Source organism: Balaenoptera musculus, chromosome 12 (genome assembly GCF_009873245.2).
Source record: "Balaenoptera musculus isolate JJ_BM4_2016_0621 chromosome 12, mBalMus1.pri.v3, whole genome shotgun sequence".
Lineage (NCBI taxonomy): Eukaryota > Metazoa > Chordata > Mammalia > Artiodactyla > Balaenopteridae > Balaenoptera > Balaenoptera musculus.
The window spans coordinates 42,776,114-42,797,736 of NC_045796.1; the positions used below are offsets into that span (position 1 = coordinate 42,776,114).

General features: G+C 38.4%; 1 pseudogene; it reads left to right on the forward strand.

Moving 5' to 3' along the window:
• The first annotated feature begins 263 nt into the window (after window positions 1-263).
• Window positions 264-809, forward strand: LOC118905310 (annotated as a pseudogene).
• The last annotated feature ends 20,814 nt before the right edge of the window (window positions 810-21,623 follow it).

A 21,623-nucleotide genomic window follows, 5' to 3' on the forward strand; every position in this document is an offset into this window, starting at 1 on the left:
CTCATAAAGATCATCATGAATGTGGGAGTCCCTATTCATTAAAGAGTTCAATTTATCAGATTTTACCACATGCTATAATAACTCATTTGTGAGATGCCACAAGGTCAAGATAATGCAGTTCCCATCCATATCCTATTATATTTTATGAGAACATTTGGTGGTCTCTATACATAACTAATATATTTATCCTGTGAAATGAACATTCATCAACATCCAAGAGAGAGAAAGAGAAAGAGTCATTTAAAAAGTAAGATAGGGGCCGCAGGAGGAAGATGGTGGTGGAGTCGTGCGTTACCCAGGAGGAAATTAAGAAGGAGCCCGAGACGCCCATCGATCGGGAGAAGACCTGCCCGCTGTTGCTGCGCGTCTTCACCACCAACTACGGCCGCCACCACCGCCTGCACGAGTTCTCCCGCGGAAACGTGCCGTCCAGCGATCTGCAGATCTACACTTGGATGGATGCAACCTTGAAAGAATTGACTAGGTCAGTAAAAGAAGTCTACCCAGAAGCCAGAAAGAAGGGCACACACCTCAGTTTTGCAATTGTTTTTACAGATCCTAAAAGGCCTGGCTATTGAGTAAAGGAGATTGGCAGCACCGTGTCTGGGAGAAGGGGACTGACGACGACTCCATGACGCTGCAGTCACAGAAGTTCCAAATAGGGGACTATCTGGACATAGCAATCACTCCTCCAAATCGGGCACCACCTCCTTCAGGGCGCATGAGGCCATATTGAATTTTATTTACTACCTCTTGAATTTATTTTCCATTCAGTTATGTAAAATAAACTTTTGCTTCTTCCTGCCCTCTTGTTGCCATTAAGCCTTTAAACTCTAAACAAATTGTAATGCATCTATTTAGGAGTTCGACTTGACTTTGCTATGGTATGAATATTAATAGAAAGTCCATATGTTTCAAGTTCTGTAAAATATGAAAAGTGCTCTTAGCATTCCATGTAAAACTATATTGTTAAACATATGTTGCAATCACCTTGAGAGTGAAAGTTAATGGGGCATGGGTTCAGGGTTTAATTTAGTATTGGGGGTTTATGCTAAGTCGTGGAGTTGGTATGTTTAAGCCCAAATGGGGCAGAACAAGAAAGCCATGAGATTGTATTAAATAGTGCAGGAGTTTGTCGCCCAGAAGGTTGTATTGAGTTGTGAAGAAGACCTTTGGGAAGGTGCAGGGCGGGGCAGCTGAGACGTTTTGGAACAGTCTGAGCTGAGGCAAGTTGAAGAAGCTGTCTGTGTTTGAAGGGAGAGGCCTGCCTGAATCAAGGTGTGATGGCAATTTAGAGAAAAGGAGAATGGGTGCCACAGTGAGGCCTTTTTATGTTTTGAAAAGAGGGAGAAGGGGGCCTTCTGAGGGCAGGAAGTAGTATAGAGGAGCAAGGGTTAGAACTTAGGATAAGGATGGAAAGGTTTACCTTGAAGATCTGAAAACTCAGGGAGGAATGAAAGAAGAATCTTAGATCAAGGGAGAAGGTCAAGGATGAGGTCAAGTTAAGTAGGGGATGTTCACATGCCCTGTTCAGCGCTGGGCCTGACTCGTGTCTGATTTGAGAGGCAGTATGCATAGTGGTTACAAGCAGCTGGACTGAACATTTAAATCCTGGTTACACTAATAGTAACCTTGGACAGGTTACTTGGACCTGTTTTTTTCTGTTTGTTTAAAATTTGTAAAATGGAGGTAACAGCCCATAGGATTGTGAAGACTAATTAAATGTTTGCAAAGGGCTTAGAACAGTGCCTGACAAGTAAGAAACAAAGTTAGCCATAGAGTTCAGTCAGAACGGGTGCCAGCTCTTTCACGGCACTGTTACAGTCTCATTTTGAAGTTTATAAACAGTGTGCAGTATGTGATAAGGCCTGTTACCATTAATCTATTGCAGTAAAATATTTTGAAAATGTGTATTCCAAAATTTGAAAAAATGTACTACCAAAGTAAAATTGCAGTAATTTGATCTTGTACATACAAAAGCAGCCTTTTAAAATCTAATGATTGTAGGATTGGGGTCCCTGGTGCAGTCAACAGGTGACAGATACAAGCCTGGAACCCCAATCTAGGGCCTCTTCTCCACTGAAGTTTGCCCCAAACCCTTAGACTCTTCATTCATTCATACTAGATAGGCTTGAGCTCCTTAAGTCATACAATTAACTTAAACCTAATTTTTTGGAGAAGAGGAGCCATGATTACCTTCCTGTCTGTAGAGAAGATACTAATGTACTGTGCAGATCAAGAAGGCAGGAACTCATTAAAGGACTTTGTAAGCCAACTTTTCATAACAGTGTGAACTCCTGCAATGGGGGCTCGCCTGTAATTCCAGGTTATTCTCCCACTAGTTGAAAATAAAGTGGTTTATTTGCTTGGTTCCAAAAAATAAAATACATAAACAAATATACAAAATAAATTAATTAATTAAAAGTAAGATAAGTCAACTATACTCCAATAAAAAAATTAATTTTTAAAAAAGTAAGATAAGAGAGTTTAGAGAAAATATTCCAGAATCAGAGCACCTGGTAGAATAGAACTAAATAGGAGGAGGGGCAGAGGCTCAAGTGCTAAAACCAGTTCTAAATCTATGACCTTAATTTCTTTTCTCTACTAAGAGCAGGCTTTTGCATTTATAAAGTGAGAGATGTAAAAAATCTCATGACACTTATAATTTAATTTGGAGACTAGAAAATCTAAGACACATTAACACTAGAGCAAATAATGTGGCACAACATGTAGTTAATGGCTAAATCATATGGTTCAGAGGATAAGTGCTACAGAGATTGAGAATATAAGACCAAGGATATTTGAGAAAGATTTTATGGAGGAGATGGGAAAAGGGAGAAATTATGAAGGGAGAAGTTTAAAAAAAAAAAAGAACTTTCCAATAGAAAGGAAGGAAAGGCAAGGAGGTATGAACACAATCAACTTCTTTGTGGGATGCAGAGGAAAGCTTGTTTTGGAAAATATGTGAGAAATAGATATAGATTTGTGGTATTGGGTCAACTCATAGGTGCCCTCAAAAGCTAGGAAGAAAAAGTTTTGAAGCTGAGTAGGAGAAAGCAATCCTATTTCCTAGAGAACAGAGATTGTTGGTTCTAGCATTTCCAGCTCCACTCAGACACTTGATGATTGGAAAACCTAGCAGCATCCCAAGGTGCCCAAGCTTGTACTGAGTCTCAGCTTGTACTGATCAGCAGCTCTCTTCACTCTCCATCAAACCATCCATCCATCGAAGCCTGGCTGATTCCTTCCAAAATAGAAGTCAACCCAACCTCCAGAGGGCAATGTCATTTCCAATCCATGGTGAGAGTCTGGGAAACCAGCTAGTTTCTGCAATTTGAAGAGAAGTATACAATTTGAAAAGGTAGATGGAGAATCCTAAAAAAAATTCAAGAAAAAATTCTCAACCTGGGTGGGGTATAGAGCATTTAACAGTGTTTCAGAAGAAAGAAGAGACCCTAGGTCCCTGGCTATGGTTCTACTCTGCTCTAGGCAAGCTCTCCAGTTCCTCCCACTTCTACATCCTCATTCGACAAAAGTAACTATTTAGTAAGGGTGTCAAGGGGAATTCACCCGTCCTGTATCAAGGCATCAAAAGGTCTAGATGAGCTACCTATATTAACCACAAATAAGAGGAAAAGGAATGTTATGGCAATCATGCAAAAACTCTGCATGAAAAATTACCATCATCATCGTCATATCATCATCGTTAGTGCTTCTCAAACTTTAGAATACACAGAATTGTAAGGAGAGCTCATTAAAACATAGATCTGGACCTTATTCCCAGAACTCCTGATTCTGGTCTCTAGAGAACCTGGCCTGACTGACCTTTTATTCCAATTCAGTTTATATTTGTAATGAATGTTGCTACCTAATGAATTGTCTTAAATTTCCTCAGACTATTAATAGCAGGAAAAGATCAATGCCTTTTTTATATCACAAACTCAAAAGAAGACAAGTTTGGAGATTCTCTAGTCCATCATCCTTCTTAATACAGAAATTCCATCTATGACATCCTTTTAAAAATATGCCCATCAAATTTATCCTTGTAGCCTGCAGTGATGGAATGTTACATTTCACATTTCAACCCAACACTTTTGGGGAAGCTATAAAATTGCTATAAAATCCCTCCCGGAGATGCTAGTCTTATCTTCCCCTGGAGAGATTTATTTATATTTCAAAGGGTAAGAGCAAGAACCTAGGATCCTTCTCAAGGAAAAAAGGTTTTTGTCCCCATCTTTCAGGATAGGAGGAGAGACAGCAGTCCCTTTCTACATAAACGCCCAGATTTATATTTTCAGGGTGCTTAACCATATTACAAACGCTGATATGTGTGGGGTGATGCCAGATCTACCTCTTATCATGTTGCTGTATGGTTAAAAATTGGGACAAAAGGGAACTGGCACAGTTATTTGCTGTAAGCAAATATTAATCTGCTCTGCTTCAGAAACCTTGAGTTCACATTCGGGTTAATATTAATAAACGATGACAACCTAGGAAAGTAGTATGAACATGAGTATCTATGAGAGAAGTTACAGGCTTTAGCAAATTAAGATCATGCAGTATTTTTCATATGAAGTTTATACATTTAATGTTTACTATATGTTAAGTGGTATTTTCAATTAATTATTTATATTAATTATTTTTAAATTTTATTTATTTATTTATTTATTTATGGCTGTGTTGGGTCCTCGTTGCTGTGCACGGGCTTTCTCTAGTTGTGGCAAGCAGGGGCTACTCTTTGTTGCAGTGTGCAGGATTCTCATTGCGGTGGCTTCTCTTGTTGTGGAGCACGGGATCTAGGCACATGGGCTCAGTGGTTGTGGCTCGCGGGCTCTAGAGCACAGGCTCAGTAGTTGTGGCTCATGGGATTAGCTGCTCCACGGCATGTGGGATCCTCCCGGACCAGGGAGTGAACCTGTGTCCCCTGCATTGGCAGGTGGATTCTTAACCACCGTGCCACCAGGGAAGTCCCTATTAATTATCTTTTATTACAAGTTTAGGATAAAAGATTTAACCCCAAATTTTGATATTCCCTTGAGAGCTGGGAAAGGAATATATGGCCTACAGAAACATTTCATAAAGTGAGTAACCTGGATAAATTAGTATAACAAATGTAAATGGGTTTTTTTCCCCATTTTTGGCAAAAGTTACTCCCAGTTACTAATCTTTCCTCTTACAGAATCTTTCCCATTCACCATAACTTCTGAGATTTTTTTCAGTGAATGTTTTTATTTACAAAGAACTTTTAGTACTCTGAAAAATAACTTACCTACCATATAATTTTCATGCCTTATTACTTTACTTATCGTCATGACAACTTTGTGTCATATGAGATAATTACTAGCCATCATTCTTAGAGATGAGAAAACTGAGACACAAAAAGATTAAGTAATTTACCAAAGTTCATCCAGTTAATTAGTTTTAAAGCTAGTAAGAGCCAAGCAATTATGTAAATTGCTTGAGTTTACTCTGAATATTTCATATGACCTCTAATTATAAAAGTTGAACTAGTAAAAAAATCTAATGGCATTGTCAGTACTTGGCTTCCTATTTTCCAAAATCATAAGAAAACAGACAAGAAGACAAAAGGTAACATTCTGAGTAATAGCTATACAACAGTAGCTATTATTATATAATAAGTTGTTTTTTAAAATAAGTCAGTTTGATTTTTTAAATAGCATTTCTCTTCCTGGTAATATCCAATTCACAAATGATAGTTTATAGAAAGCATGCCAAAAATCCAAGACAATTCTCTGACCTTGGATAGTGGTACAGTTTCTTTAATCATAGAATTGGTAACTTACTAACACTTGGCTGTTCATGATTGATGCCTTTAGGTTAGTTACACATAGTTAATTAAAATCAGTGTTTACCAACTAACTTACTATGCATCTTGGCAATAAATGTACTTGATATTTACTGTCAAACTACAGATTATTATTAATTTCTGTGATGTGAATATGCTTCTATGTGTATTTCTATTACTGGAAGGGCAAAAACAGCTTTGTATGAGATGGAAATTATGGAAAAACAGGAAACTAGAAAGCTAATATTTCTGTTTTGACTATTTGTAGCCTATATATTTTTAAAATAAATTTTTTTGAACTATTTTAGATTTACATGAAAATTGTGAAGATAGTACAGAGAGTTCCCAATATTCCATGCCCAGTTTCCTCTGTTATTAACATTAATGTATGGTACATTACTATTAACTAAAGTCCATAGTTTATTCAGTTTTCCTTAGTTTTTACCTAATGTCAGTAGTCTGTTCCAGGATTTCATTCAGGATACCATGTTACATTTAATAGATATGTCTCCTTAGGCTCTTCTTGGCTGTGACAGTTTCTCAGACTTCCCTTGTTTTTTAGGACCTTGACAGTTTTGAGGCGTACTTGTGAGTATTTTGTAGAATATCTCTCTACTGAGTTTTGCCTTACATTTGTCTCATAATTATCCTGGGCTTATGAGTTTTAGGGAGGAGAATCACAGAGCTAAAGTGCCACTTCATCACATTGTATCAATGGTACATGCTATCAAAATGACGTGTCACTGTTGATATTCACCTTGATCATCTGGCTAAGGTAGTGTTTGTCAGTTTCTGCACTCTAAAGTTATTCTTTTCCCTTCTTTCCATAGTACTCTTTTGGAAGAAGTGTGCACTCCACACTTGAGTGGAGACCTATATACTTTTTACAAGTGAATAAAATGGAATTCATAATTTTGAAAGCATGCACCGTTAAAAAATGAAATAATGAAAGTCCTGGTGAGTTTTAGCATCTTGAAACTTTGAACAGTTAAGATTCTATTCTTGGAAACTTTGTAGGAATACTCTCTGTGTGATACCATTTGGATACTCTCTGTGGGTAACTAAATTTTCCCAGTTTTTTAATTTTTAAAAAAATATTTATTTATTTGGCTATGCCGGGTCTTAGTTGCGGCATGCGGGATCTTCGTTGTGGCATGTGGGCTCTTAGTTGTGGCATGCAGGGTCTAGTTCCCTGACCAGGGATGGAACCTGGGCCCCCTACATTGGGAGCGCAGGGAAGTCCTCCACCAGGGAAGTCCTCCTAGTTTTTTAGATTATTTGACAACCGCTTATTTATTAGGCACTATGCTGAACTCTGGGAATACAAATCTGAGACATCATCCTTGCCCTCAAGAGGTTTAAGTCCCATCATAGATTCCACGTCCTGAAAGCCAATACTTTCCTCATTTCTCTTGCTATGGTATCTAGAATATTTGCAAATTCAAATTAATCTTCTAAAACTAACTATCCTCACGCCCCCAGCTAACATCATATCAAATGGTGAAAGGTTGGAAGCTTTTTCTCTAAGGTTATGAACAAGACAAGGTTGCCTAATCTCACCACTCTTATTCAACATAATACTGAAAGTCCAGGTTTCCCTGATGGCGCAATGGTTAAGAATCTGCCTGCCAATGCAGGAGACATGGGTTCGAGCCCTGGTCCAGGAAGATCCCACATGCCGTGGAGCCACTAAGCCCGTGAGCCACAACTACTGAGCCTGTGCTCTAGAGCCCACGAGCCACAGCTACTGAAGCCCCTGCGCCTAGAGCCCATGCTCCACAACAAGAGAAGCCACCACAATGAGAAGCCCGCACACCGCAAAGAAGAGTAGCCCCCCCTCTCTGCAACTAGAGAAAGCCTGCGTACAACAACGAAGACCCAAAGCAGCCAAAAATAAATAAATTAATTAATTATTTTTAAAAAAGAGAAAAGAATCAAAATCAAATTAAATTAAAATTTAAAAAAAAATACTGAAAGTCCTAGCCAGAGCAATCAGGCAAAAAAAGAAATAAAAGTATCCAAATCAGAAATGAAGAATAAATAAAATTGTCTCTTTTTGCAGATGACATGGTCTCATGTATAGAAAATCCTAAAGACTCCGTCAAAAAACAAAAATACGCAACTCTGACATCAATGCCCTGCTCACATCCCCTCAGCTCACCCGAGGTCAGCTGTGTTTGGGTAGACAATTTGCTTACCTCCAGTGACTCCTTACCTTAAGTATTTCTCTGCCTGAGGGCTCCTAGGGAGTTAATGTCCCAGGAGCATCTTCAACAATTAATGAGTGGATATTGATGGGAAAATACTCCCACTTCCTTGTCCTTTGTTGGGACTATTTCAGTTGTGTTTTACACAGCCTCCCAGAGAGTCCACAGTGGTAGTGAAGGCCAGTTGCTCACCCCAGTAACCTTTGCAGTAACAATGCACCATCTTGCCCTGTCTCTTTCCATTTTCTGTCTCACTTCCCCCCTCTCTCACCCTGCTTCCTGTGATCACTCCCCAAATAAACTCCTTGTACCCAAATCCTTAATGCAGAATCTGCTTTTGGATGAAACTCAAAGGAAGACATCTCAGTTTTCCATTTTCTAAATTCAGTGTCAATATGTGAAACTTGTTTTACAGGCGTTCGTTGTGATGGCTCTCATTTTGTTTCAGTCTTTGCTTTTAATTGCTCTTTTTATAAAGGTAGCCTGAGAAACTGGAGAGTAAGACAGGAAGAAGAAAGAGGAAAAGAGGTGAAGAATTGAAAGCTAAGCTCTTTTACCTAAGTGAATAAGCTTTTTTGAAAAAGGAAGTAGCACTTTTCAAGTTGTAAATAAAATCAGTCATGAGGCAGAGGTGTGAGAGAACAGTGTGAACCACTGGATGGAAAGGATGGAAGATAATGTCATCATTGCTCTGACCCAGATATTCCTTTAAATATAATTTCTCCAAATCTGGACTTCTCATTATTTTCTCTTCTGGCCCCTACTCTTTGCACTCCCTTCATTCCTTCTTTTTAATTCTGTTTCTCATCCCGCTAGGGTGACACATCAACTCTTCAAATGAGAAAAGAGAGGGAGCTTTGAGTAGTACGTGCCAAAATCTACTGCTTTGTCTCTAAGCTGTGAACTTGGATGGGCTGCCTGGAGACCAGCCCATATCTACCAATGCCAAGGACGGGCCAGGACCTGAGAGGAGCAAGTGTCGGGGGGAGAGGGAGATAAATATGTATCCAAACATTTACCCAAAGTGCTGTCTCTCCCACACTGAATCTCAGCCAAGATTCAGACACAATGCTAATGATACTCTTAAACACTACCCTTTTCTTTCTTCCTATTCTTCCCATTCTCTGGAAAGATGGAATATGGGCCAGAAGGTCACCAAACAATAGAAAAACCTGTATTCTTTCTCATCTAGATATTTTAATATCTTCTCTGGGAGAGGCCCTCCCAGAGACTGTCATGAAAAGTGAAGCAAAATTCGATCTCCTAGACACTGGATTTTTGAGCCTGGAGCAAGAGATTGGACAACTGATAATCTGCTTAATGCTCTTCCCCCAATATCTTAACACAGGTTAACACACACACACACAGACACCTGACAGGAAGTCACACAATCACACAACTCCTAGGAGCAAGGATCTTTCCTGATTTCAGCACTAACTTTATAAAATGTACATAGATTGTTTCTTCTCTCACTCAGTGCCTTTGAGGAGACAAAGGTTCTTCTGGTAAGAATGGATGGGGCTTATGAAGCTGAAATATTAATTCAAGGAGACTAGGAGACCAGTTACTGGTGTATGGAACTGGCTTTGGTGATGAAGCAAATGCTCTTAGTAACCTGCGCTATGTCCACGCAGCCCACCTTTGATTTTCGCTGCAGGAGTAGTGGATTTTCCGATGCGTGCTGACAGAGTCCCATCCCAAGTGCCCTCTTCGTCTCTCTGGCTTTCTTTCCCAAGTCTTTCTCTGAAGCAGTGGGAGCTTATACAGCTGTGTGCAGGAAAAGCTCAAAATGTAAGGAAGAAATGCCCCCCAGGTATGCTTCAACCAACGGGGCATGGAAGCCAGGGGATAAATGCTTCAGCCTCCCATTCATTGGAGGAATAATTATGAGGTGGATTCCACAACGTTCTTCAGAGGACCCTCAGAAACTTGAGCTCTGTTCCCCTCGGTGGTAGTTAGCTCAATAACACAGCTTTCACTGACTTTACCCAGTCTTTCTTTCCCTTTCTTTCTTTCTTTCTTTCTTCCCTTCCTTCTTTTATTTCTTCCTCCTTCCTTCCTTCCTTCCCTCCCTCCCTCCCTCCTTCCTTCCTTCCTTTCTTTCTTTCTTTCTTTTTACTGAGGTATAATTGACATACAACATTATATTACTTTCAGGTGTGCAACATGGTTCACTAGTTGTATATATTGCAACATGATCACCACAATAAGCCTAGTTAACACCTGTCACCATACATAGTTACAAATTTTTTCCTTGTGATGAGAACTGTTGAGAATTATTCTCTTAGAAACGTTCTTTTTTTTACAGTGTAATAAACATAATTTATTTCATCAAAAATTACTATATCATAATAAACATCATTTATTTCACCATATGTTCTTGGGTATACCATGGGTTGTCCTGATAGTTGCATTAGACTCTTCATACCTCAAGGAAACAGTAACACCATTGTAGGTTTCTGGATGATACCCAGGTCTTTCACTGTTCAGTTTAATTTACTGACCTTTTAAAATAATAACTTTTTACTCCTGTTCCACCTCATAACGATTAATAGTTGATGAATGTTTAAGTGTACATAAAGTCAGGTGACATGACTTGCGAAACTTATCCTTATGAAGAGTTATTGAAATCTATCCAGGCTTTCTTTAAGCCCAGTAGTAGTTAATTCATAAATATGAGATTTGGTGAGATATACCAGGTATATATACAATACTGATGATTATGGAATGGGATAGCTCAAGAAGATTCATATGAGGCCAAGAAAATTTGCGACATATATGTTTATAGAATGGATTCTTGAGGGAGATTGACCTTTATGAGGTTTCTATAGTTCTCCAACTCAAATTCTTTTCTTACTGCTTTTCTAGCACCCTTGCCTATAACAAAATACTCACTAGGGTTGTTAAGAGTTAAAGCTGGGTATGAAATGATAGATTTGGCTTATTTTACTGACTTGATGCTTTTAGAGTACAGGAAAATTGTAAAAAAGACTTTGAGATAAAGAATATGCTATGCTTTTTAAAAAATATGTTAACTTATTCCAAGTATATTATAATAGAAGTCAGTGGGGGAAATAAGATTTGATATATAATTATTAGCTTTTTCTGCTGAGAATTAATATAATATGTAAAATTGGGTCATTCTATGTGCCTTTTTTTAAAAATACTTAACACCTAAGTGCTACATGTATGTTTAAGATTCTTAGAGGTTTTTGGTTTGGTAGCAAGACAAAAATTCTTCTTTCACTTATTGTGTGTCAGATATCTTGGAGAAACATGGACTTGAGAAGCCAATTTCATTTGTTAAAAACACTCAGTCTAGCTCAGAAGGGGCATGCAAGCTGATGGTTAGATTGACCAGGCACACTGGTTGGAAGTAATAAACAAAATTAATTGATAATTGTATATGATTAAAAATAAGTACTGCTCTTTTTCTTTTTTTAAACTTCTTTGGCTTATAATTGACCAAAAATAAATTGCACATATTTAAAGTATAGAATCTGATGTTTTGATATATGTATGTACCTATGAAACCATCACCTCAGTCAAGATAATGAACATATCTGTCACTCCTAAAAGCTATCTCTTGCTTATTTATAATCCCCCCCTCCTCCTGCTTCTCCCCATCACATCCTCATCCCCTCCCCAGGCTACCACTGATCTATTTTCTGTCCCTACATATTTGCATTTCCTAGAATTTTATGTAAATGGAGTCATGTAGTACACACTTTTTTTGGCTTCTTTCACTCAGCATAATTATTTTGTGATTCATTCATGTTGTATCATGGATTAATAGTTTCTTCCATTTTATTTCTCTCAGCAACTTTAAAACGTGTAATACAAATAGTATTATTAAACGTAGTCGCCAAGCTGTACATTACATCTCCATGACTTATTTATTTTATAACTGGAAGTTTGTAACTTTTCACCCCCTTCACCCATTTTGCCCACCCCTACCCCTCACCTCTGGCAATCACCAACCTGTTCTCTGTATCTATTAGCTTGTTTATTTTATTTTATTTTTTTAGAATCTAAGTGAGATCATATGGTATTTGTCTTTCTATGTCTGACTTATTTTACTTAGCATAATGCCCTCAAGATCCATCCATGTTGTTACAAATAGCAAGATTTCATTCTTTTTTTATGGCTGAATAGTATTATGTCACATTTTCTTTATCTGTTCATCATTTGATGGACACTTAGGTTGTTTCCATGTCTTGGCTAGTGTAAATAATGCTGCAGTGAACATAGGGTGCATATATCTTTTCAAGTTAGTATTTTTGTTTTCTTTGGATAAATACCCAGAAGTGGAATTGCTGGATCATATGGTAGTTCTATTTTTAAATTTTTGAGGAAACGCCATACTGTTTTCCACAGTGACTGCACCAGTTTACATTCCCACCAACAATGTGCAAGGGTTCCCTTTTCTCCACATCCTGGACAACATTTGTTATCTCTTGTTTTTCTGAAAATAGTCATCCTAAGAGGTGTAAGGTGATATCTCACTGTGGTTTTGATTTGCATTTCCCTGATGATTAGTGATGTTGAGCAACTTTTCATGTTGCTGTTGGCCACCTGCATGTCTTACTTGTAAAAACGTCTATTCAGATCCTCTGCCCATTTTTTAAATTGAATTGGTTTGTTTTTGCTTTTTTTTTTTTTTAACTTTTGAGTTGTATGAGCTTTTTTTAAAAATATATTTTGGATATTAACCCCTTATCAGATATATGATTAGTAAATATTTTCTCCCATTCACTGACTTTTTCATCTTCCTTCTTTCAATAAGCTTACTCACTTCCCTCCTATTTTCTGGAGTCATCCAGAAAATTAATTACCTAAACTCAAGTCCTTACTTCAGGCTCTGCTTTTGAAGGACCCCCAAACTAAGACAGTAATACCAGATATAACCCTAGAAAGCAGACCTCAGGATAGTATTCTGAAGATGGTTTATTCACCAGTTAGATGGAAACAAAAACTCCATTGCTGGTGGTAATTGTAATGTCCATACCTCTGGCATAAATACCAAACTCTCAACTGTGGTGGATAGGAGGTAGAAGAAGAGGGAGCTTTGCTTATCCAGTATCTCTAATACTGGCATGAAAAGGGGCAATGGTAATTACACATGGAGTGGAATTGGATGGCTTTTGTAAACTGCCTTAGAAGCCTTGAAGAATGATTTAAAGGAAAAGAGAGAGAAGTTCAGTCCAGCCAACTATCAACTCATGGCATTCTGCGAAAATCAGAGTCCTCCGTGACAGACAGTAAGGAGATCCTGTGGCAAAAGGGCAGGCTGTGCTGAAAGCCAGGCTCCGAATTTAATATTAAGAGTGACATAATGGCAAAGGAGACTGAACATGAGGGTCTCCCTGCTCAAGTGACAGCTTTGACAGAGAAAGACCGGGACCCCAACACTTGGAATGAAAGCATCAGTGAGGAAATGTATGCGGACCTTAAACCCTGGATGCTCTTGAGTCATGGAGACTGTAGAAGCCAGTCTCTTCCCCCCTCGCTAGAGGACAGCAGTCTCCCCTTGCCTCAAGAGGATAAACACCTCCCTGAGAGGAAGGACTTACAAGATGATGCCGTCCTCCTTGGGATCCCCTCCACTGACTCCTCCAGTTGCTTTCAGATTGATAATGTGAGCCAGGGCCTAGAATACGGTAAGAGAGAGGTACAGTCTCTGCTATGGGACGAAATAACTTAATGAAAGAATTACAGTATCTGGTTAGTATGTACTGACAGGAAAGAGGGAAAGATCTATGGGAATAGATTAAAAAGTGTTAAATTGAATAGTGAGTGGGATATAAGGGTCAATAGGGGAGAGTTTATTGGAAAATATAATATGACACAGGATTTAACATCCTTTCAATTGTCTCTGGAGCTTGTCCCAACACACTGCTAAGATGGTGCTTTGAAGCTTGGACAAGACAATGATGTAGAGATGCCAGAACTGCCATCAGAGTATAAAGGAACAGGTCAGAAGGCTCAAGGAGGTAACACATTAGAATGAGCTTTTTATGTGAGACCCACTCTTTGACTATGTTTCCCAGAATACTCCCTTCACTAGGGCAATAAGAAATGCACTAGCATTTTTTAAAATCTCAGTGTCATTGTTGTCTATGAACCAGGGTTCATGGAATAAAAGGCTGCCACAGAATTGGGTTCCCTAGAGTCAATGGGATTGAAAAAATTCCATGATATTAAAGGCCAAGTAGCTGTACTTAAACATCAAAGGCATAATCACTGTAATAGGCAATAAGATTAGAAGGGTAACCAGGGTGCCTGGACCCAGGGATTTGGAGTAATTACTAATAGACCTTTATGTTCCTAGGGATAAGATAGATAGTCAGCCTGCAAAAGTATTACTTGACTTTCATATTCAGAAAAAATTAAAAGCAGGTGAGCAGCATGCTAAGATCAGCAACCATAATAGAAAATCATAATCCTTTGCTGAGTTTCCATATCTGAGATAGTTCTCAGGCCCAGACCCACTGCCTGAGGGGGAAGCCTGATCCCTCTTGAGGAAAGACCCTGAAACTCCATTATAAATATATACATTAACTCTTCAGTTCTTCCCCTAAAAAAGCCTATGACCTTTTACCCAAACCTTTCAAGGGCTGTTAGATACAGAATTTAAGGTGACACTGATAACAGGGAACCTAAATGCTAACATGGCCCCATCAGTAAAGTGGGAGCTTAAGGAGGCCAGGGGATAAATGCAGTCCTGGTACAAGGCATCTCCAGTAGGCTTGCAGGCCATCTTATGGTTACTCTCCCAATATCCGAGTGCATAACTAGGATGGATATACTTAGTTATTGAACTTTGTACTGCTAACATTTAGAAAGAGGTACAGCACAAATTTGGTCCTTAATTTTGGAGGCAGCAGATACCACGTGGGTTTTACTGTTCCAAACCATTTATTGAGTGACTCAGAAATTTTCCAATTACAAGTAGGGTCCAAAGCAAGAGAAGACTCTACGGCAGGTTCAGGCAGTGGTGCAAGCTTCCTTGTATCTAGGACTACGTGACCCGACAGATTCAGTGGTGCTAGAGATATTTAACAAAAGAGTGGCAACTCAGAGATCTGAGATTCTGAGTCAAGATATGACTTCTGCTACAGGGAACCACCCAGTGTTTGAAAAACAGTTTCTGGTATATTCCAGCGTCCTAGTAGAGACTGAAAACATGACCATGTGACATCAAGTGACTGCAACTGGAAATGTCAAAACATTTAAGTTACAAGGTGAGCTTGCACAGCAGCAATTCATCATATGATAGAAATGGTACCTACAGGATGGGGCCTGAGAAAGTCCAGAAGGCACAAGTAAATTTTATAAACAGGTAGTCAGATTCTCATGTCACTACCCTCTGTTGCATCAGTGAGTCTCTATCAGTCCACACCCATGGCTTCATGGGATGTTCCCTGTAACCAAGTGATAGAGGAAGAAAAAAATCTGAGCCTATTTTAAAGACATATTGGCTCAATATGTTGGTACAGGTGCAAATGGTCTGCTATTGCACTATACCCCATTCACAGGTAGCCCTAAAAGACAGTGATGAGGAGAAATTCTCACAGTTCTCAGAGCATGGAATAGGCACTTGGTGTATGGAGGTAGAACTAGCCTGACATAAGGTTATATATGCTCTCTTGTGCAGTGGTGAATTATTAGGCTGATTTGTCGGAGGCCTAGAATGAGCAAGATTATAATATTTAGTATAAAGAGATTTGAGGAAAAGGCATATGTAAGTACCTAAAGGAGTAGAAACAAATATGCACAGCTATATGTCTCACACTAATGTCTATCATAAAGCATCTATCACTCAGTAGGCTCTTAAAAACCAGGCAGACAGGATTCTCCTCAGGTAAATGTCAGCCAGCCTCTATTCTTTTCTTTTTTTATTAATTTTTATTGGAGTACGGTTGCTTTACAACGTTGTGTTAGCCTCCACTGCACAACAAAATGAATCAGCCATACACATACAGATATCCCCTCCCTTTTGGACTTTCCTCCCATTTAGGTTAAGCCAGCTTCTATTCTTGACACCTCAGTGCTAGTGCAATGAACCCATGAATATAGTAGCCTTGTTGGCAGGAATAGAGACTATACATGGCCCTAATAGTATTGGCTCCTTCTCACCAAACTGACGTAGCTACTGCTTCTGCAGAAATTCTGACTTGTCAGCGACAAAGACCAGTACTAAGCATTGGGAAGGGTACCAGTCCTCAAGGACACAGCCAGACACTTAGTGGCAAGTTTATTACATCAGATCTCCCCACCCCCACCCCACAGAGGAGGAAGCAGTTCATCCCTACAGGAAGCATCTCCTATTCTGGATATGTGCTTGGCTTCCTTGCTTATAGTATATCTTTCAGGATTATTATCTGAGAGCTAAGATTAGTTTGGGACAACATCCCGCATGGTTGAGAGTTGTCCTACAGGACATGGTATATGCATTTAGCCAATGACCGATATAGGGTGCTGTGTACTCAACAGCTAAAATACATTAGTCTGGAAACCAAGGAGGGGAAGTAGGAATGGCTCCTCTCACCATCATACCCAGTAACAGAAATAGTTGCAGAATTTGTGCTTCCTATTCCCATGTCCCTAGGCTCTATGAGATTTTTAGGTCTTGGTTACTGCTAAAGGTGGGAGAAAGAAAATCACTTCTAGTAGGGCACACAGTAAGAGTCTCACAAAACCTATAGCTATGACTACCTGTTCACTTCGGCTCTTTATTCCAGAAGGTCAGCACTTAAATAAAGACACTTTTTATACTGGCAGGGTAATTGATCCAATTATCATGAGCACCTAGGATTGTTGCTAAATAATGGAGAAAAGGAGTATTTCTACATCTCAACAGATTCACTGGGATTCACCTTATCCTTCCATGCTTGGTGATAGCACTGAATGAAAAATTTTAGCAACCTCAGCCTGACATGGGCAAAGCTTAAACTCCTCAAGGTTGAAGGCCTGGGTCTCCCCACCAAGCAAATAACTTAGACCAGCAGAAGTGTTTGCTAAGGGTAAGGAATGTAAAATGGGTGGTGGAGAAGGGACCTGATGAATGTGTTATGGCCTTTGGACCAGTTGCAGCAAGGGACATCTGCTTGCTACGCTAACTCTCTTGCCTTAACGCCTTTTGAAAATTAGCAGCTGGCCATGACCTTAAAGAACTGGTGGTAGAATGGACTTTACATAGGGCAAAAAATGGATCTGAAAGGTGCAAGTCATAGACTACAGCAGATACTTTTGGTGTCCTGTGCCACTTCCTTTGATTTCAGCTGCAGAGGTGCTGGACAGTTCCTACACAGGCCACGGTACCCCTCAAGTGCCTGCTGCTAACTCACAGCTCTCTCCAAAGCCCCAGGAGCTAAACCCATACTGAATGACCAGACACACAGGGAAGTTAATTCCCCTGAGAGCCACCCTCAACCAATGAGTGAAGGAATATAGTGGATAAATGTGTCAGCCTTCTGTCCGAGCAGGGAAAATTTTGATATGCATTCTACACGGTTCCTCAGAGAGTCCTTAGTGAGATTGAGTCCCAATTGATCAAAGTGGTAGTCAGATCAATAATATATCTTCTAATGGCTTTTCCTTCTTATCTTTGTCAGTTTCTCTGGCTCCCACAATCACCTACCAGGTAAACTACCTGATTCAGTCTCTGCTTTCAGAGAAACTCACACAAAGCAGGTTGATAAACCAGTTAGCTGCCGGTTGATCATGATGTTTATAGAAAAATTTGGCTTTGTTAATAAAGGAAAAACTGATAATATTTTTGGTGGATGAAGTCAACTAAAATTCAGAAACAAACAGTTATTAAACATTTGTTATGGATTGTGCATTTTAGAAGGTATTCAATACTATTTTCAATTGATTGATGTGACAGAGATGAGTTTTCTGAGCTCATGGGGAAGGAACAAAAAAATAACAAAGAGGTTAAAAAGAGAAGGAAGCACATAGCAAGACATCATGAATGACAATCAAACTCATTTATGGTGATGTCTACCAGCTTGTAGCCATCTGGATTTATCTGGACAGATTTGAAACCTGATTTAGGATTATACTGTGTACCATGCTTTGGGTGTGTTAAAAGGTGAAAGTGAAGGTTGGGACATGATTGATTTGTGGTATATCCAAATAACTGTAACAAAATTATGTTCTAAAAATACGAGATAATTCACCATGTAATATGTGAGAAATATAAGAAACCCTCAAGATCATTTGGGCAATGTTTTTGCTTTAAAGATGAAAAAAAAGAGGTAGTTTAGTGGCACAATCAGGCCTGGACTATCAGGATTCTGATACTCTTTCCAATTATACTTGGAGCCTTGCATTAAGAGAATAGTGGTCATTTGAAAAATGTTTAATGCAAAATATTTTCTGTATTTGTGTGAAGTCTTACACAGATCCACTGTGTTTATTGATTCCACTGGAGTTCAGTTGCTGGTAGACAGTCTCTATTGATTCTGAGTCCATTATGCAACTAAGCCTTGTTGCATGACCTTAGATTAAGTTCCATTCAAGTACTCAATGCTCCTAAGAGGCTTAACAATGTGATGCAGATGAGAACAAAAGGTTCCTTGGAGATCACCTGGCCACCCCCACTTGTCATGCATTTTTGTAGATATTTAATACCATTCTTAACTGACTGGCTGACTTGATCTCTATGACTCTTCTGGCACAAGTGGGATGGAGGAGAAAAGAAAAAAGAAGAACATTTCCTCACTTCTTCCTTCTTTCAAACCTCAAATCCAGATGTTCCCTATAGTTAACGACGATGACCTGGGGTAGAAAATGACGGTTTCACCTCCACAAAGGAAGCATTCAAAAAATGCTTGTTGGTTGATGGAACAGCATTCTCTCGTTGTTCTCTGAAATGGATTTCCCATAAGTAGCAAGGATGTCTTTCACTGAAGAAATCAGTGTCCACTTTTTTTTCTATTGTGGTAAAACATGCATAACATAAAATTTACCATTTTAATCATTCTTAAGAGTACAATTCAGAGCATTAAGTTATTTACATTGCTGTGCAATCATCACCACCATCCACCTCTGGAACTTTTTCAACTTCCCAACCTGAAACTCCATGCCCATGAAATAATAACTCCTCATTCTAACCTCCTCCCAGTCCTGGCAACCACCATCCTACTTTCTTTTTTTAAAATTGAGATATAATTGATATATAACTTTTTTATAGGAATATAAAAAAGTAGGAGATATCCTACTTCCTGTATCTATGAATTTGACCACTCTAGGTACCTCATATAAATGGAATCATACAGTATTTGTCCTTTTGTGACTGGTTTATTTCACTTAGTATAATGTCTTCAAAGTTCATCCATATTGTAGCATGTAGAATTTTCTTCCTTTTTATGGCTGAATAATATGCCTTTGTATATATATATATACCACATTTTATTTATTCATTCATCTGTTGATGGACATTTGGGTGGCTTCCACGTTTTGGCTACTGTTAATAATGCTCCTGTGAATATTGGTGTACAAATATTTACAAATATGTCTTTGAGTCTTTGCTTTCAATTATTTTTGATACATACTCAGAAGTGGAATTGCTGGATCATACGTTAATTCTAAGTTTAATTTCTTGAGGAGCTGCTATACTGTTTTCCACAGTAGCTGCACCATTTTACATTCTTACCAGTGACGCACAAGGGTACCAAATTTCTTCATATAACACTTGTTACTTTGTTTTGTTTGTTTTTATAATAACCATTCTAATGAGTGTAAAGCAGTATCTCACTGGTTTTGATTTGCATTTCCCTAATGGTAAGTAGTCTTGAGCATCTTTTCATGTGCTTAGTGACCATTTGTATATATTCTTTGGAGAAATGTCTATTCAAGTCCTCTGCCTATTTTGCAGTTGCGTTGTTTTGTTATTGTTACTGTTGAGTTATAGGAGTTCTTCATAAGTTCTGGATATTAATCCCTTACCAGATATATAATTTGCAAATATTTTCTCTATGGCTTGCCTTTTCACCCTGTTGGTAAAGTCCTTTCATGCACAAAAGTTTTTAATTTTGATGAAGTCCAATTTACCTGTTCTTTCTTTTGTTGCCTGGGCTTTTGGTCCACTAACTTTTGAGTATGCATCTTGATCCTCATTTTTAAAAAAATTTTGTTTACCATTTAAAAATTTTGAAGTATATCTAATTTACAATGTTGTGTTAGTTTCAGGTACACAGCAAAGTGATACAGTTATACATATATATAAAATACATATAAAATTCTTCTGAAAAATAATATATATATATTTAGATTCTTTTCCATTTTGTAATTCCATAGGTTATTACAAAATATTGAAGATAGTTCCTTGCACTATACAGTAGGTCCTTGTTGTTTACATATTTTATATATAGTAGTGTGCATATGTTAATCCGAAACTCCTAATTTATCCCTCCCCCCCACTATCCCCTTTGGGAACCATAAATTTGTTTTCTATGTCTGTGAGTCTGTTTCTGTTTCATAAATAAGTTCATTTGTATCATTGTTTTAGATTCCACATACAAGTGATATCATATGATATTTGTCTTTCTCTGTCTTACTTCACATAATATGATAATCTCTAGGTCCGTCCATGCTGCTGCAAATGGCATTATTTCATTCTTTTTTATGGTTGAGTAATAGTCCATTGTATGAAATATTCCATTCCAGTCCTCATTTTAATTCTTAACTTTAGGTACTGCTGCCTGGGGTTAATCTAGGTTTCCTGGAGCCTGAAGTATACACAATTTGGGAAGTTTAATGGAAAAATACAAAAAATATTATCTTTATAAATTTTTACTAAATTTTATAATCATGTTATCACTCGTGAGGACACCTCCTGGAAGGAAGCACATGAGCCTCATTAGCTTCATCATTAATTGGTCTTTACAGTGACCACTACCACTTTCTTCTTCCCTCCTCCCACCATTTCTAACAATTCAGAAAGTGTGTAGGGGATTTGCAAGCCTGTGCGACATCATTGCAAATATAAATCATAATTGAAAGATCAGTGTATGGAAATATTAGCATAAGAAATGTCTAGTTAAAGAATACCAGAACAGAGATTCTCTGATAAACAGCTTTAAACTATTGTTTGGTAAAACAGAGAGAACTGGGGTTTAAAATATCTAGGTCATAATTCTAGCCCTAACTGGTTTTTAAAATCTGTGCAACTCAACCTTTCTAATCTTTAATGTGTGTAAAATAAGAGACTTGAAGTTCTGTTCCAGCTCTAATCCTCACAATTATTTTTACTTCCAGCTCATTCCTCTACTTGCTTTCAGTGACTATACCCCTGCATCAGCCTCTACTCCTGCTGTGCCCAAATTCTGCATTAAAAGCCCACTTCTCAGGTATCATGCCCTTGGGCCTGATGCTTCCATCTATGGATTACAACTACTTCTCAAGGATAAGTTCTGTCATGTCATAGATGACAACCCACCTAGACAGATGCTTCTTTTCACATACCGATGGCTTCTGGTCTTCTCACGTAAGCAATACTTACCTTCTCTTGTTGTATTCAAATTTGATTACTCTTTTTTTTCTTTTTTTTTTAACATCTTTATTGGAGTACAATTGCTTTACAATGGTGTGTTAGTTTC